The sequence below is a fragment of the Theropithecus gelada genome, chromosome 8 (genome assembly GCF_003255815.1).
Source record: "Theropithecus gelada isolate Dixy chromosome 8, Tgel_1.0, whole genome shotgun sequence".
Lineage (NCBI taxonomy): Eukaryota > Metazoa > Chordata > Mammalia > Primates > Cercopithecidae > Theropithecus > Theropithecus gelada.
Genome location: NC_037676.1, coordinates 100,944,539 through 100,963,849, shown reverse-complemented (window position 1 = coordinate 100,963,849; position 19,311 = coordinate 100,944,539). Strand labels below are relative to the sequence as shown.

Here is a 19,311-nt window from a genome sequence, read left to right as displayed (position 1 = left end):
GTTTCACCCTTTTGGCCAGGCTGGTCTCAATCTCCTGACCTCAAGTAATCTACCCACCTGGACTTCCCAAAGTGCTGGGATTACAGGTGTGAGCCAACTGCACCTGGCTTGTAGTGTCTGATGCTTCTATCCCTTGCTAATTATTTTTTGCCTCTGTGTTTCAAGTTATATGTTTTTTTTCTGGATAAAGATATAGAGGAGAATAACCCTTGGTATTCAAATAGTCATAAGATCTGAAAACACGTGTATTATTTTATTTTTTACTGATTGAAAATGTACTTTATAACGGTATGTTCTCCCATAAAAGTTCATTTAAAAAAATCTCACAGTTTCTGTATACAAATAGAATTATTTTGCTAAATTAAATTCAGTTTTAATTTCAGAGACTGGTTATCCAGTTGGGAATTCTTTTGAAATTCTTTTACTCTTTTTACCAATTATTAAACCTTTTATCACATGGTAGCCCAGGACAAGGAGAAATGTGCATCTTCATAGAGCTGATTTATAATCATGTTCTTTAGATATGCAGTTACATGAGTTATTTATTTGGCCATCGTCATGGAATACCTAGTGAGGAGATACTTGAAGCCTGTATTCTAGACTTAAAATCTTTCACCAATGAATTCACTACTTAGAATTTTAAATAGTGTCTTCAAAAGTATTTTTTTCTGGTTTGTCATTGTGCATTAATTCTACAAAGGTAAGTAGGTGATATGGGAGATGTAAAGACCCTTGGTTCTTGCTCTCGGGGTTTCCTGTTTCCTAACTGGATTCCTGTGTGATGATAGATACATTTAGTTTCAGATTTCTCTCCAGTTAATGTTTTTAAATGTTAAATTTTTGTAGTTGTTTCTTGTGGGTTCAAAGGCACTTTATCATATATTATCAGTTTTTACTACTTTTTAATGCTTTGTTACAGTCATTTTGGTTTCTTTCTGCCCCCTTGGTGATCTCTTTCTTCACCATTTTTCTTTCCTTCGCTGAGCTTAAGTCACACTAGTCTTTCAGATTTTTATTATTTTTTTTTTAACATGCTTAAGATCTTTCCTTACTCAGGGCCTTTGCATGTGCTATACTCTGTGCTTGAAACACTCTTTTTCCTTAGAACTCTTAGAGTGGCTAGGTTCTTTTCTTTTGAGTCTTGTACCCCCAAAACATAGCACCTTAAAACAACGCACATTTATTATCATGGTATTTGTAGATTGCTGTTTCAAGAGGGTCTTAGTTAGGTGATTCATTCTCAGGGTTTCTTATGAGATTGCAGTCTAAGTGTTCGTCAGAGCTGCAGTCATCTGAAGGCTTGACAAGGGCTAGAGGATTCACTTCCAGGATGGCTCATTCTGGGGCTCTCAGAGTGAGTGGTCCAAGAGAGAGAACAAAGAGGACTTCTCACTGTCTTTTATGTTGTAGTCTCAGGAGCTAAATACTGTCACTTCTGCCACATTCTTTTTATTTTATTTTATTTTATTTTTATTTATTTTTTTGAGACGGAGTCTTGCTCTGTTGCACAGGCTGGATTGCAGTGGCATGAGCTTGGCTCACTGCAACCTCTACCTCCCAGGTTCAAGCAGTTCTCCTGCCTCAGCTTCCTGAGTAGCTGGGACTGTAGATTCATGCCACTACACCTGGCTAATTTTTGTATTTTTAGTAGAGACCGGGTTTCGTCATATTGGTCAGGCTGGTCTTGAACTCCTGACTTTGGGTGATCCACCCACCTCAGCCTTCCAAAGTGCTGGGATTACAGGCATGAGCCCCTGCACCCGGCCCATTCTAGTTTTTAAAAGCAAGTGAGTGGTGGAGCAGGGAGCTCCAAGAATCGATTATCTCCACAGAAGCAACTGTTAAGCTGGCAAAAACTGACAAATCAACTTTTGCATAACTCTGTAATCTGATAGAAAACTTACAGCATCCGGAAGACTGCCAGATTTTGGTAAGAAAACATTATGACATTTTTGCTTATATACCTAGTATCCTTTATTTTCTAGCTCAGCAGCAGCTATGGGGCCAGCAACCCATATTCCTGGTATAGCTCACTGGTGCCAGGAGGAGGACAATAAGAACCTTGTTCTGAAAAAAAAAAAACTGTAGTTTTCATTTTGACCTGTCTGGTGGTTCCCTGAGGGACTGGTGCAGATACCTTTGTTCAGCTCCCCATGAGCTAGAGCAGCTTCCTGGTTGGTATCTGTCAACCATCTAAATCTGCTAGAGCTAGTAAACAAATTTGGCAAAGTTTCAGGGTACAGCATCAACCACAAAACTCGGTTGTATTTCTAGGCACCAGCAATGAAAAATGTAGAAAGGAATTTAAGTAAACAATGCCATTTATAATAGCATCCAAAAGAATGAAATACCTAAGGAATAAATTTAACCAAGGAGGTGAAAAACTTGTACAGTGAAAAGTACAAAACATTGCTAAAATAAAAGACCTAAATCAATAGAAAGATATCTTGTGTTCAGAGATTAGAAGACATCATATTGTGAAGATGGCAGTACTTCTCAAAGCAATTCAGATTATTTAAAGATCCATTTCCAAATTCCAGGTTATTTTTTGCAGAAGAGGAAAAGTCAGTGCTCAAATTCATATGGAATAAAAAGGGGCCCCAAATAGCCAAAACATATCAAAAAAGAAGAACCACGTTAGAAGACTCACACTTCCTGTTTTCAAAACTTAATATTAAGTTGCAGCGATCAAATCAGTGTAGTACTAGCTTAAGGATAGGTATGTAGACCAAAGGAATAGAAAGTCTGGAAATAAATCCATAAATCTATGGCCAACTGATTTTTAACAGAGTTGCTAAGACTATTTAATGGGAAAAGAACAATCTCTTCAACAAATGGTACTGGGACAGCTGGATAGCCACATGTAAAAGAATGAAGTTAGACCCCTGTGTCTTATCAAATACAGTAGGCTTTTAGTATAAGATCTGATTGGCTGGATCAGCAACCTAAATGTAAGAGCTAAAACTTTAAAACTCTTAGAAGAAAACATAGGGTTAGTCTTCATGACTTTGGATTTGTCAGTGAATTCTTAGAAAATGATCCTAAAGCAGAAGTAACAAAAGAAAAAAGATAAACTGAACTTCATCAAAATTAAACATTTTTGTGCATAAAAGAATAAATTATCAAGAAGTGAAAAGACAGCCTGTAGGATGAGAGAAAATATTTACAAATTATGCTTCTGATAAGGGTCTAGTATCCAAAATGTATAGAAGCTGGGTGCGGTGGCTCATGCCTGTAATACCAGCACTTTGGGAGGCTGAGATGGGTCGATCGCCCAAGCCCAGGAATTCAAGACTAGCTGGGCAACATAATGAGACCCTATCTGTTTAAAAAAAAAAAAAAAAAAGGCAAACTGCATAGAGAACTCTTACAACTTACAATTGAATTATAGGCAAATTGGTGGTTACCAGAGACCAGGACAGGACCCAATTGTGGTGGGCAGGGGGTGGGAAGGAGGGAAGGATGGAGAGCGACTCCTTAATGGGTAGAGTGTTTTCTTTTGAGGTGATGAAAGTGTTGCGATACTAGATAGAGGAGATGGTTGCACATTGTGAATGTACTAAGTGCCACTTATTTATATACTTTAAAATGGTTAATTTTTTGTATATGAAGTTCACCTCAATTGAAAAAAAAAGAAGTCACTAGGTCTGGCCTGCAATCAAGGCAGTAGGAATGAGGCTCCACCTTTCGAGGGGAGAATTGCCAAAGAATTTATGGTTATGTTTTAAAACTAGCTCAGACTATCCTCTGGCCGCACATTATTTACATTCCCTGCCCATGCAAAATACACGCACTATCCCATCTACCCTAAGTATTATTTCTTTACAATATCGGCTCAAAATCTAGAATGTCATCTTCTAAATTACATTGAGATAGAGATAATGTTCCTTAGGTCCAGTTCCTCTCAATCTGAAGACCTATAAACAAAAGAGAGAAGTTTCTTAACCCACCCCTACCGCCCTGAATAGCCGACATACAATGGTGGATCAGGCATAAAATTATATCACTGTAGGTAGTTCTGTTTAAAAAAACGGAAGACAGGAAGTGCACATGAGTGCATAGAAAACTTCCATAGCGGTTTTGGAATCCAGCCAAGCAAATGTTAGAAGTTTCTTCATTAAAACTAAGTTCTATTCCTACCTCAGCATAGTTTTTCATGACTCCTTTCTATGTTCTCTGTTTTTTGCTCTGCCCACTGAGTTCTTCCTTTTTCCTGGAAGGTAGCCTGTATGTTGAGCTAGATAGTTTTGTGAGCCTGCTTCCTGTGGTTAGAAATTTTGGAGTCCAAAGCCCTCTTTCCATTTCATGCATCTCTGTGCTCTGCAGTCAATGCTGGTAGTGTTTCTGCCAAAAACACTTTGTGGGTCTCCTATAAATGAGATTTATAGGAACTTACTCCGTTAGAATAATCTACACTCATAAATTTTGTTGAGATAATTGTTTCCCTAATTTTGGCCTTTTGAGATTGTGCAGGGACAATGCCTTTAAGCTTCTTAGAAGCCCTGTTATTTGAGGAACTGCATGGATCTCTCAGAAATCTTAAAGGATTTTACAGTCACCTTTTCAGCTTGATATTTTTACCATGATTTCCTTAATATTGCCTGGATTTGAGGTTTGCTTGGAAGCTGTCTCATAACTGTAGCATGGTTTGCTGTGTGTAGAGGCTGGAGATGTACAAAATCAACAAGTCTTTGGTCCCTCTTTTGTTTAATTGTCGTTTCTTAAGCTTATCTCTCTCCTTTTGTGTTTGATTATAGCAGCAGGAAGAAATCAGGCAACATCTTAAATGCTTTGCTAGACCACCCAGTTCATTAGGTACATTTTTTGCTTTTCCTGTTACTTTTCTGGTTCCTATAGTCAACAGTTGATATGGTTTGGCTGTGGCTCCACCCAAATTTCACCTTTAATTATAGTTCCCATAATCCCCATGTGTCGTGGTAGGTACCTGGTGGGAGGTAAATGAATCATGGGGGCAGTTACTCACATGCTGTTCTCATGATAATGAGTGAATTCTCATGAGGTCTGATGGTTTTATAAGGCACTTCTCTCTCCTGCTGCCCTTTGAAGAGCTGACTTCTGCCATGATTGTAAGTTTCCTGAAGCCTCCTCAGCCATGTGGAACTGTGAGTCAAGTAAGCCTCCTTTCTTTATAAATTACCCAGTCTCAGGTATTTATAGCAGCGTGAGAATGGACTAATACAGTAAATTGGTATGGTAGTGGGGTGCTGCTATAAAGGACTTGCTTTGTCTCAGATGAGACTTTGGACTTGTACTTTTGAGTTAATGCTGGAATGAGCTAAGACTTTGGGGGACTGTTGCAAAGGCATGATTGTGTTTTGAAATGTGAGGACATGAGATTTGGGAGGGGGCAGGGGCAGAATGATATGGTTTGGCTGTGTTGCTACCCACATCTCCTCTTGAACTGTAGTTCCCATATTCCTCATATGTCGTGGGAGGGACCTGGTGGGAGGTAATTGAATCAGGGAATAACCACCCGATTCTTGTGATAATGAATGAGTTCTCAGGAGATCTGATGGTTTTATAAGGGGCTTTCCCTGCTTTGCTCAGCAGTTCTCTCTCCTGCTGCCCTGTGAAGAGGTGCTTTCTGCTGTGATTTTAAGTTTCCTGAGGCCTCCCCAGCCATGTGGAATTATGAATCAATTAAACCTCTTTTCTTTATAAATTACTCAGGTATTCCTTCATTGCAGTGTGAGAATGGACTAATACAACAATGTTTCTAAATTTTCTGCCACCACGTAAGAATCTCCTTTTCTCCAGCTTTCTAATATTTCCCTTACCTTCCTGAAACTTTCTTAAAAGCTATCAGGCTTCTAATAGTTTTTTCATGACTCTTCAGGCTCTTACTAAAACTGTCTTCAAAGTGCTTCTAGCTTCTGCCCACTGCTTAGTTTCAAATCCAACAACACCAAGTCGTTTTAGGTATATGTTACTAAGTCCTATCCATATTCAAGGTGAGGGGAATTAGTTTTTGCTTTTTGAGGGAGGACTGAAAATATTGTGAGCACTTAAAAATTATGTCAGGTTTTTATGATTTTTTTTTCCCTGAATAAACATTTATTCTCTGGGGCAAAGCTTAGTGTTTCTGGGTAAAACTCTTATGGTCTTTTTACTGAAATTATAAGAAAAAAGTAAAAAGTTTGGAGAGTCACACATTGAGCAATATTCACATGCTTTGCTTCAGATTATTTTTTCAGGCAGTACCTTCCATTTTGAGGTCATTTTATTAGATGTTGCCCTGCATGGAAAACATACATACGTACACACATACATTCTCACAAGCACTTAAAAGAATGAGATAGGCAGAATGAATCTGAAGTCTTTCTACAGTTAATGTATATCCTGCATTGCCATTTAGTTTTAGCAACTTTTAAAATTAGTAGATATAATTTCTCAGGAAAGTTTATCCACATTGAAGGCTCAGAATCTTACATAGTTTATATCATTTATTCCTTTGGGATTCTTTTGTGAATTGGCTTAAATTGGATTACATATACAGTTTTAAATAAAACAGCTAATTTATCATAGACTACACATCTCTTGATGTTCAGGAGGCCAATTTATTTCATTGAAGTGATACTCTTTTTTCATAAAAATAAAATATTTTTTATAAAATTTACATTAATTTTTGACTAAATGAACACAAAGTTTAATCTAAGTTGTGTATATAAAAAGCAGGCATACAGGATTTGTTCAGTTAATACTAGTTTATCCTTAGTACTCAAAGTGTAAGCATGCAATTTGGTAATTTGGTATTTACACAACAAGCACTATTCATTCTTATGTATTTCTTGAATTTAGTTGATGATTTTTAACATACTAATTTGTAAGTTTGCTGGTATGGCTTATTGAAATATTATACAGGTACTTGAATAAGTTTTTAAATATTTATACAGTAAAAGAGTACTTGTTTTTAAGTAAAACAGCAAAGCAAATGTTCTACATGTGGTACATTGGATGATGATTTTCAAAGCAGAATGATGTTAATTGAATTTATAAGATAAGGCACAGAATGCAGCATTGACATGCTATTTTTAAAGTACTTTAAAAGATTGATAAGGAGTTTAGAAGAATTGCTTTGTCACTGGAGCTCAGACATTTCTTAGGGATTACAGTGTTAAGTAAAATACAAGGAGTTAAATGGGTGTAGAAGAATTTTAAGTGAAATGTTGAGCAAAAAATGGGATACTTTTTGATGTTAAGCTTGAATGAAATCTTTTCACTTTTATGCATGTATCAGGTCCTTTACTTTTATCTAAAGAAAGGTGTTATTTGACTTCATATTAACTTATTAATGACTCAAAGAAAAGAAGTCTAATTGGTCTTAGACTATGTCTTAGAGCTTCTATCCTTGGAAAAGAAATGAGGACTTTCTGGTGGCCTCTTATGGTCTGAACTCAGAGCTGTTCAGGTTGGTTGTGGTCCTTAATGTCTGAATAATGGCATATTCCCTTTAAACGTGCTTCACTAAAGCAGTTGATTCTCAGCATGGGTATGGGGAGAAATGCCAGGGTGCTTTGAATAACCCATTCCCCTCAGGTGGTGATACAGTTTCAGGTGAGCATTTCTTAGACAGAAACTCCCCCTCCCCTTCCCTTCTTTCTCCTTACCCCTATTCAATAGGGAGCTTCAAAAGTCTGCCGCCTTCTTTTTTTTTTTTTTTTTTTTTTTTGAGATGGAGTCTCACTCTGTTGCGCAGGCTGGAGTGCAGTGGTGTGATCTCAGCTCACTGCAACCTCTGCCTCCTGGGTTCAAGCAATTTTTCTGCCTCAGCCTCCCAGGTAGCTAGGGTTACAGGCGCGTGCCACCATGCCCAACTAATTTTTGTATTTTTAGTAGAGACAAGGTTTTGCCATGTTGGCCAGGCTGGTCTTGAACTCCTGACATCAAGTGATCCACCTGCCTCAGCCTCCCAAAGTGCTGGGATTACAGGCCTGAGCTGTTTCTGGCCAAAAATCTACCTTTTGAGAACCTTTTGAATTAGGTAAAGAACAGAACAGCAACAGAATTAGCCCAGGTCAGTCCAGAAGCCTGTAATGTACTTAGTTGATAAAAGGGAGGTTGCATTATCTAAAAATAGATCAGACTATCTGAATGTGAATTCTAGTTCTGTTCCCAAATAACTTTATGTCTTTGGGCAGGTTACTTAACCTCTCTAATTCAGTTTTACCATCTGCAAATAGAGTTGTTATGAGGGTATAATTTTATTTATATATATATATATATATATATGCACTTAGAATAATGTTTTGCACATAGTATGCTCAATAAAGTTTAGCTTTTGTTTTTATTAATGCCACTACTTACACCATCACTACTGCTGTTGTAACATTTTGGCCAGGTTTTTTTGTTGTTGTTGTTATTGTTCTGTTTGTTTAGTTTTCAGGGTTTTTTTGGTGGTTGCCCCTACTGGTTTTGCCCTACCTTGTGGCCACCAAAATAACATTACTGATCTGGTATGAACCGATACAGATTCAATTTTTAAAAAAACATTTTAAAACAAATTTTAGCTGGCAAATATGTTTGGAAGAGTTGGTAGATATTTTTATAAACCTAGTTTTAAAATTAAAAATAAATATATTTGGGCCAGGCACAGTGGGTCGCGCCTGTAATCCCAGCAGTTTGGGAGACCAAGACAGGCTGATTGCTTGAGCCCGGGAGTTGAAGACCAGCCTGGGCAACATGGTGAAACCCTGTCTCTACAAAAAAAAATTTTTTTTTAAACCCACAAAATTAGCCAGGCTTGGTGATGCATGCCTGTAGTCCCAGCTATTTGGGAGCCTGAGGTGGGAGGATGGTTTGAGCCTGGGCAGTTGAGGCTGCAGTAAGCCATGATCATGCCACTGGACTCCAGCCTTTCTCTCTCTGTATCTCTAAAAAGAAAAAACATATATATATATTTATATATTATATATTTATATTTTTACAATATATATTTTTATATTTTTTATTTTTATTAATATATAATATATATTTGTTCTTTACTGGTTTTCCTCAAATATATGTGTATATATGTATATTTGTATACATATATTTGAAAGTATGTACAAATATACATACACACACACACACATATATATATATATTTTTTTTTTTTGAGGAAAACCAGTAAAGAACATTTACTTATTCCTTTACATGGTAAAAAGTAAATTTTATTTAATAAGAAATAGTTCAGATGAAATTATTGATGACAAATTGAAACCTTGTAAAAGAATTGATTACTTGTTATTTCTAATTTTTCCTGTGTAATCACAATTAAAACAAATTCTTATATAGTTATAACTGTGTAAATACTGTTCACTTATCTCATATTATGATTACATGTTATTTCTTTTTGTGACTTTCTGAACCAATAATTGTCTCGGTTTTTGTTACTGTTGTGGTTTTTATAGTTTTCTAATCACTAAGTTTGTTCCCCAATGCTATATTCCCAGACTCTCTGCTGGAGCTCTGAACTCCTCTGTGTATGTTCAAACACAATTTATTAATACCGTACTTTTTTTTTTTTATTGATTCATGCCTTCTCTAGTCTTCTGTCCTCTACTAATCTGAACTAATTGCTCTTTAGGAGTGTTGAGCAGCTGTCATCCTAAGACTTCCTTTCAACATCAACGTGTGGAATGTCCTCTTTTTTTCTTCTGTAATCTCTTTATTCCTAGATGTTGTCTTCTGTCTTTCTTGTTTCACATCCTTGTTTTTATGTATCATATCTCCCAGTAGCTTCCTGACAGCAGTTGTTTTCAGTCCTTACATATCTGACCATGTCTTTATTGTACATTTACCCTTAATTGATTGATTGATTGAGTGTAAAATTTTGGATTGAAAATAACTTTCTTTTATAATTTTGAAAACCTTGCTCTTTTTCCTTGCTCAGCAATAGTGCTGATGAGAAGATAGATGCCATTCTGATACCTGATTCTTTGAATGTTTGAATGTGGGAGTTTTTTGGATCCTTACATTGTCCCTGTTATTTAAAACTTTCCTAATAATGTGCCTTGGTGTACATCTTTTCCCCATTCATCGTATGGAATGTCTTTTGACTTTTTAAATCTGGAAACACCCTTCAGTTCTGTGTGATTTCATGTTTGCTATTTCTGGATAATTTTCACTGTCTCTCCTCTTTTCTCTCTCTGGATCTCCTTTTATTTGGTTGTTGAACCTCTTAGGTTAGTCTTTCAATTATCTTTTCTGTTTCCTTTTCCCTCTTTTTTTGTTCTTCTCAGATTGCCTGAAGTTTATCTTCCACACTTGCTATTTTTTCATATTAGATATTTAATGTCTAAGATAGCTTTCTCTTCTACGTTATTATTTCCTTATTATTATTTTGAGTTTTCTTTTGTTCCCTGCCTTGTCTGTGTTTCTTTTGTGTTTGTTTTGATCTCTGACATTTCATTTTATGGGCTTTCTTCAAATGTATTGGGATTATATTTGAGAGAAGCACTAAAATTACCTCTGGCAGCTCTGTGTATAAGAGTGGAACTAGTCGACCAGCAAATCTTGCTGTAAAAGATGGTAGGGTTCACTACTCTGAATTCACATGCTGCTTGTGACTTTTCTCTTTGCAAGCTTAAGTTTTATTTTTGGTCTGCTGAGTTAGCTACTTACCTATTTATCTGTTTTCTAACTTCCAAACATTTTTTCTAGCTTCCACATTTTTGACATCTCCTATATGCTGTTGTCTATTCCCCTGTGCTGTTTGTCTTTTTGGGTTTATTCTTTTCTGTGACTTTGTTGTAGTTTTGAGAGGGTTTTGCGAGGGAAGGCGTAAACCCGTGTTCTAATCTCCATTTTGATGGGAGCTCCTGCCGTTCATAATTTCTTGGAGTGTTCTAAAATTGTAATTTTTATTTTATTTTTAAAATCTATCTATCTATCTATCTATCTATCTATCTATCTATCTATCTATCTATCTATGAATGACAGTCTCACTCTGTTGCTCAGGCTGGAGTGCAGTGGTGCAGTCTCAGCTCACTGCAGCCTCCACCTCCTGGGTTCAAGCAATTCTCTTGCCTCAGTCTCCTGACTAGCTGGGATTATAGGTGCCTGCCACCATGCCTGCGTAGTTTTTGTACTCTTAGTAGAGATGAGATTTCACCATGTTGGCCAGACAGGTCTTGAACTCCTGACCTCAAGTGATCTGCCCGTCTTGGCCTCCCAAAGTGCTGGGATTACAGGTGTGAGCCACCATGCCTGGCCTAAAATTGTAATTTTTGATATTGAGTTTGTAATATGATCTCTTTATAAATCTGTAAAACCCTTAATATATTTCAGACTCCTTGAGTGCCCATAAATTAGAACAATTCAAAGAAAAAAATCATAGTTTGTTCAATTCTGATTTGTTTTAGAGAAGTTGTCAAACAAAGTGACAAGCAGGGAAGGGAAAACTTCTGTAAGGTAGCATTACAAGGAATCACGACAATTAAAGCAACTCATACCCAAATTTATAGTTGATTAGAATAGAAGTAAATGGTCCAGGCACAATGGCTCATGCCTGTAGTCCTAGCGCTTTCAGAGGCCAAGGCAGGTGGATAGCTTAAGCTCAGGAGTTCAAGACCAGCCTAAGCAACATGGTGAAACCCCATCTCTACAAAAAATACAAAAATTAGCCAGGCATGGTGGTGCTCACCTGTAGTCCCAGCTACTCAGGAGGGTGAGGTGGAAGGATTGCTTGAGCCCAGGAGGCAGAGGTTGCATTGAGTCGAGATTGCACCACTGCAGAGCTAGACCCTGTCTCAACAACACAACGAAAAGAATAGACATAAATGATACTTTTCTTTTTCTTAACCACTGGGTCTTTTGCAATAATTTTGTCGACGTGGTGGAACAAAAGTACAATCTTTGGCCACTCCTTATCTAATTGATACTGTGCTTGACCTAACATCTGTATCTGTTAAGTCAAGGTTGTTGCTTTGCAACCTCTTGTTATTTGTGTTCACAACTTAGCTTGGTTACCTTTGGCCCATGAAACTTTCTGGTTCTTTTTTTTTTTTCTTTAGCTTTAGTTTGAGGGATTCATTTGGCCATTACCTACTTAGTTGTGGTACTGGGGAGTTGAATTTCTTTTAGGATATGACAGAAAGTTTTAGATGGATATTTTGGTGTCCCAGTTGTTTTCAGTGAAATTTTTCTCCATTCTGTTTTCTCCTTTTTGATTATTTCATGGCTGAAAGGTTTTTTCAGCATGGTGAGAGATCTGTATTGCCAACTTTTGCTTCTGATTTATTTTCAGCCCAGAGGACCTGTATTCTCTGGCAGCTTTTACTGTAGCTGTTTCCAATCCAGACTCTGGATTGATCCTTAAGCAGTGACGGAGCAAATATAACACAGAGCAAGTTTAGCATTGGACCACTGACAAATTTCATAAAGCTAACTTTTTAGATAATGTAAATAAAATTTTTTCTCTGATTTCAAAATTTCAGAACTGAAATTCACTGCTACATTAAGGGAGAGATTTATATTTCACATCAAGTATTGATACTTGGGTCTATTGTGTGTGGATCCTGTATTCTTAACATAATTTTCAGAGAATTTATGGGTTATAACAATATAAACAAAAAATTTCCAAATTTAATTTACTTTTTTCTAGTTTGGCTTATTGTAGTTGGGGAAATATTAGGGGCCTAAAATTAAATTGCCATTTTCATCAATTTATAGTGTAGCTTTTAAAAAGGAAATGGTATATGATAACCATTACAAGATATGTTGGTTTTTAAAATTTTAATGCGTACACCTGTGCCCTGGGTAGCTATTATAAACAAACCTTTTAAAATATTTTTTATTCAAGAAAAGTATGGAGCATGATTGGAAATAGTGCCTTATGAATTTGATTTTTTATACCTATAATAGGAAAAGCTTGTCTGATGAGAATGTATCTTGACAAATTGACATGTTTTGATAGGTGCTGAGGTAATTGTACAGATTTCTAAAATTAAACAAATCTCAAACCGATTTCTGTAGAAGGTTAATCCAATATCAAAGTTGTTGTGTTAGTTTAAGCATTGCTAACTATGACAAAGATCTTCTTTTGGCATTTCTAAGCATGTGATGTAAATTAGGTGTTGAGATGGGTCAACTGTATTACATAGTAAGAATTTTGTTTTCTGGATATTAGTGGAAGATATTCCCAAATCTTTAGTATGAGTTGATTAAATAATATATCTGTTTGTTCATATTTGCTGTTAACTCTTGAATTGCTTATGGCAAGTCTACCTTTAAAGAATATATGTTGACAAAATTGCTCTTTCTATGCAATAAAGCTTCAAAATGCAACATTTTGTTGTTACCAAGGAGCATTCTACAGTAGTGTTGTGTATGATGTAGAGCAAACTTATGGGAATTGTCTCTTCCATATGAAAGTTTAAAATATATTATTGAATAAAAGATGCTATTTTGAAAATAGAATGCACTTAAGTGCATTTTTTAAAAGCATATACATATTGAAATTTGTAAAACATTTAAAAAATACTCTGAAAAGAGACTGCAAAAAATTTTTTGGTGAAGTAATAGAATACAGAGTTCTTGTCAGTATAAAAATTGTAGATATTAATCTCTTAAAGTTTATATGCTTTATTACCTGTAATAGAAATGTGATTCTTTGGGATTTGTGATACTCAATATAATATGTAAAATATTTAATAAATTGCTAGATCATTTGAGCTTTCTCGTGGTGGTTGTGGTGGCTTTTGGCAAAAACAAACAAAAAGCAATGCTTGATTTTTATTCTGGGAAATTTCTCACTTAATTGTTATAGGCTAGGGCCTAGGCATCAGGATTTTTAAAAAACCTTCCTAGCAGATTCCAATGTGTGGCCTGGGTGAGAACCTTTGACTTATGAGTTGTAGTGTTGGGCCTTGTGGTGAAACAGATAATAAATATTTGCTCAAATTAAGAAGCAAAGGATTTTCTCAATTTTTAAAGTTAACTTTTTATTTTTAAATAGTTTTAGATTTATAGAAGAAATACAAAAATAGAGAGTTTCCATATGCCTCCCACATTCAGTTTCCCCTGTTATTAACATCTTATATTCGTATGATACATTTGTCTAAATAATGAACCAATATTAATACAGATTTGAAACTAAAGTGCCTATTCTTTTCAGATTTACTTAGTTTTTACCTAATGTTCTTTTTGTGTTTTAGGACCCATCAAGATGCAGTATTACATTTAGTCATCATGTCTCCTTAGGCTTCTCTTTTTTTAAAAAACAAAAATTGATACATAACAATTATACATATTTACAGGGTAAAGTGTGATGTTTTGATACATGTATATAATGTGTAAAAATCAAATCAGAATATTTAGCATTTCCATCACCTCATGCATTTATCATTTATTTGTGGTAAGAACATTCAAAATCTTCTACCATTTTGAAATATACAATACTGCTGACCATAGTCACTGTACTATGCAGTAGAACACCAGAAATTATTCCTCCTAACTGTAATTTTGTATTTATTGACCCATCTCTCCCTACCACCCCCAGCCTCCACAAGCCTCCCCTACCTCTGGAAAACACCATTTCTACTCTCTACTGCCATGAGATCAGCTTCTTTAGTCTTTCTGCGCTTGGCTAATTTCACATGGTGTATATACCATAAAAACGAATGCAATTTTGTCATTTGTGGCAAACATGTATTTCCCTGGAGGATGTTAAATGATATAAGCCATGCACAGAAAGGGTTCATGATGTCGCAGCTTCTCAGAATGTCCTTGTTATTGATGACTTTGAGAGTTTTGGGTAATAATGGTTAGATATTTTGTAGAATATCCTTCAATTGGGATTTTTTTTCTAATGATGAGACTAAGCTTACTGGTTTTTGAGAAGACCCAGAGATAAATTAAGTCTCATCACATCAAGAGTAAATTATTCTGTCAACATGACTTACCACTGTTGATGTTAACCAGGATCACCTGACTGAGGTAGCATGTCACATTTCTTTACAGTAAAATATTCTTTCTTCCTTTTCATACTGTACTCTTTGGAAGGAAGTCACAGTACACAGCTCATATTTAAGAAGTGGGGGGTTATGCTCAACTTTCTTGAGGACTGAGTATTTAGAATTTTTTCTATACAGGATATTTGTCTGTTCTCCCCATTTATTCAATCATTTGCATCAATATTGACTCACGGTTATTAGTTTATATTTTGGATTATAGTCCAATACTACTATGTTTATTTATTTATTTTGCTCAAATTGTTCCAGCTTTGGCCATTGGGAACCTTTTGATTTTACTCCTTTGTCCCTATGACATATCCCCATCATTGTGGGGTTTTGTTTTGTTTTTAGCACTTTCTTACTCTCTGACACTATAAGATATTCTAGGCTCATATTGTATATTTCCTGTTCCAGTCCTAGAATAAGGAGCCTACTTCCTTTTTACTGGAAAACTGTAGGAAATAAAGATTGAATTCCAGGGGGACTTTTTTTTACTGTGGGATGTTGTTGCTTCTGTGCCCTCTCAGCTTACGAGGCAAGGAGATATGTGTGTATACTAACCTGTGTATATACACATTTATAACTACATATGTAGGCACGTGTGTGTGTGTGTGTGTGTGTGTGTGTGTGTATATGTATGTGTATACATCTGTATCTGTATTAAACTAAACATTAATTTATACTGATGTGTCTGACTCTAATCCATTATTATTCTAGGTGGGTCCTCTTGCTTGTTTATAACCTACAACTCCAGTGGTGAGAAACCTGGCTCCCATCATTCATTTACTAAGTTTTTCAACTCCAGTATACATGTCTAGTGGTTTCAGAATTCTTAACCCATGTGGAAAACATGGAAAACAACATTATCAGTTGCAGTGCTTATGTATCATTCCTTTTGTCTTTAGTCTAACAGAATTCACAGTTCACTTACTCCAAAGTTACTTAGGTTAATACCTTTTCTTCTCACCCCCTTCAGTGAAGTTGTTTCAATACATTTTTAATACAGTTACTTTTTTTTTTTGCCACAATTCTACATTTCACCCTGGGATCCCCTGACCTCCTAAATTATTGTTTTAAATTTTGCATACTTTAGGTTCACTCTTTTTGTTGTTGTTGTCGTTGTTGCTTTTGAGACTGGGTCTCTCTCTTTCACCCAAGCTAAAGTTCAGTGGCACAAACATAGCTCACTGTCTTGAACTCCTGGGCTGAAGTGATCCTCCTGCCTCAGCCTCCCAAGTAGCTGGGACTACAGGCAGGCACCACCAGGCCTGGCTAATTTTTTAAATTTTTTGTAGAGACAGAGGTCTTACTGTGTGCTCAGGCTGATCTAGAACTCCTGGTCTCAAGGGATCCTCCTGCCTCAGTAGGTTCACTCTTTATGATGTAAAGTTTTGACAAATGCATGGTATTAGGCATCAAAATGATACATATGATACACTGTAGTGTCAAACAGAACAGTTTCATCACCCTTAAAAAAATCCATTGTGCTTCACATAATCAACTCTCCCCCACCGCCCTTTCAACCACTGATCTGTTTACCATTTACAGTTTCGGCTTTTCCAGGATATCATATAATTGGAATCATATATTATGCAGCCTTTTCAGACTGGCTTTTTTCACTTAACAGTATGTTTTTTGTAACAGTCATCCATGTTTTTTTGTGTATGTGGCTTAAAACCCCATTTTATCACTGAATAGTATTACATTGCATAGATACACCACAGTTCATTTATCCATTAACTTATTGAAGGCCATCTTCAATGGTTGCTTACTAGTTTGGGGCAGTTATTAGTAAATAAAGCTGCTGTATACATTCATATGCTGGCTTTTATGTGGATATAAGTTTTCAGGTACATTGAGTAAGTATCTAGGATCATAGTTGCTGGATCTTATGATATGTTCAGCTTAGTAAGAAACTGTCAAACTTTTCCAAAGTTGCATCATTTTATATTCCTAGTAACCAAGGAATGAGAGTTTCTGTTGCTGTGCACCAGCGGTTTGTATGGTCAGGGTTTTTGTTTGTTTGCTTTTGCATTTTAACCATTCTAAAAGGTGTTTAGTGGTATCTTGTTTTAATTTGCAATTCCTTAGTGATGAAGATGCTGGGCATCTTTTTATATGCTTATTTGCCATTTATATATCTTTGGCAAAGTGAATGTTCAATACTTTTCCCCATTTTTAAATTGTGTTGTATGTTTTCTTATTGTCAATTTTTAAGAGTTCTTTGTGTATTTTGGATATGAGTCCTTTATAAAGTATGTATTTAACAAATGTTTTCTCCCATTTTTAGTTTGTCTTTTCATTCTTTAACAGTGTCTTTCACAGAGCAGAAATTTCTAGTTTTTAGTTTTTGCCTTTTGTTTTTTTAGAGACAGGATCTTACTCTGTAGCCCAAGCTGAGTGCAGTGGATGATCATAGCTCACTGTAGCCTCAAGCTCCTGGTCTCTAGCAATCCTCCTGCCTCAGCCTCCTTCGGTGCTGGGATTACCAGGCATGAGCCACCATGCCCAGCTGAAGTTTTTAGTTTTACTATGAAAATATCAGCTTTTTTTCATGGTTCATGAATTTGGTGTCTATAAATTCACTACCAAACTCAAAGTCACATAGATTTTCTCCTGAGTTTTCTTCTATAGGTTTTATGGTTTTGCATTGTTATATGGGTCTTTGAAGCATTTTGAGTTAATTTTTGAGAAAGCTGTAAGGTCTATGTCTGGGTCCTTTTTTTTTTCTTTTTTTTTTTTTCGTATGGATATCCAGCTTGTTCTAGCACCATTTAATTAAAAAACTGTTCTTTCTCCAATGAGTTGCTTTTGTGTCCTTTTCAAAAATCTGTTGACTATATTTGTGTTGGTCTGTTTCTGAGCTCTTTATTCTGCTTCATTGATATATCATTGCTATATGTGTGTATTCTTTTGCCAGTACTATGCTGTTTTGATTATCATAGTGTTATAGGAGTTTTAAGATTGGACACGGAATCTTCTGATTTTCTTTTTCCTTTCCTTTCCTTTTCGACATGGCATCTTGTTTTGTTAACCAGGTTGGAGTGCAGTGGCAGCAATCACGCTCACTGCAGCTTTGACCTCCTGAGCTCAAGTGATTTTCCCACATCAGCTTCCCGAGTAGCTGGTACTGTAGGTGCACACTGCCACATTTGGCTAATTTTTGTATTTTTTGTAGAGACAGTGTCTCACTGTGTTGCCCAGGCCAGTCTCAAACTCCTGGGCTCAAGCAATCCACCCACTTCGGCCTCCTAAAGTGCTAGGGTTACAGGTGTGAGCCACTACTCCTGGCCAAATTTTGTTTTTCTGATTCAGTATTGCCTTGGCTGTTCTAGGCCTTTTGCATTTCCATAGAAAAGATCATTTTGTCAATGTTTCTAAATTAGCTTCCAGGAATTCTTATTGGGATTGAATGAAATCTATACATCAAGTTAAGGAAGAAATGACATTTTAACAGTATTGAGTCTTCAAATTCATGAACATGGGATGTTTCTCAATTTATTTAGATCATCTTTTATTTTTTGCATCAGTGTATACAGATCCTGTACATGTTTTAATATGTTAGACCTAAGTGGGTTTTTTTTCTATTGAAATTTTTTTCAGTTTCAAATTTCAGTTGTTTATTGCTGGTGTGTAAGAAAGCAATTGACTTTTGTGTATTGCCCTTGTATCCTGTGACCTTGCCATACACACTAATTTTTATTAGTTCTAGGAGTTTTTTTGTAGATTCTGTGAAATTTTCCACACAGACAATGATGTCATCTGCAAATATAGTTTCTTTCTTTCCAGTATTTATAACTTTTTTCTTATGGCACTAACTAGATGTCAGTTTTCTTTTAACTTTAATATGTTTCTGTATCCTCACTATGTTTCCTTGTCTCCCTGGTTCAGAGGTTATGTATTTTTCCCATTTATAAATATGGGTATGGAAGAAAAATAAGACATGGTAATTGCCTGCAAGAAGATTGCAATCTAATGAGTGAGACAAATAAACTGATAACTGATTATAATGCAATGTAACAAGTTCTGTGATGGAGGTACGCATGAAGAACAGTAATTGTTTTATTGCTCTTGGTTTTTTCACTTCCCTCAAAAGGCCCCTTCTCTGCTTGTTTCTTTAGTCAGCTACATGATCCCTTTCTTCTGGGCCCTTTCTCCTCATTCAAAAATACGGTTATCCTTTGACCATTTAAAAAATAAGGGAAAAAACAACAAATTATTTACAACTACACTTCTTGATAGCATAGTCAGAGCCTTTGTTTTTTCACTTTGCACTTACACTGTGCCTCTTACACTGTGGCTGAAGTATTCTCCAGCGGTATTCTCTCCAAGGCGTATTTCTGTGTAAGATGAGATC

At 36.0% G+C, this 19,311-nt stretch overlaps 1 protein-coding gene across 3 annotated transcripts in view; it reads left to right on the top strand.

Annotated features, from left to right (window-relative positions):
- Nucleotides 1-19,311, top strand: part of STK3 (serine/threonine kinase 3) — a 466,952-nt gene that overhangs the window by 336,810 nt on the left and 110,831 nt on the right. The gene's annotated exons all lie outside the window — the stretch shown is intronic.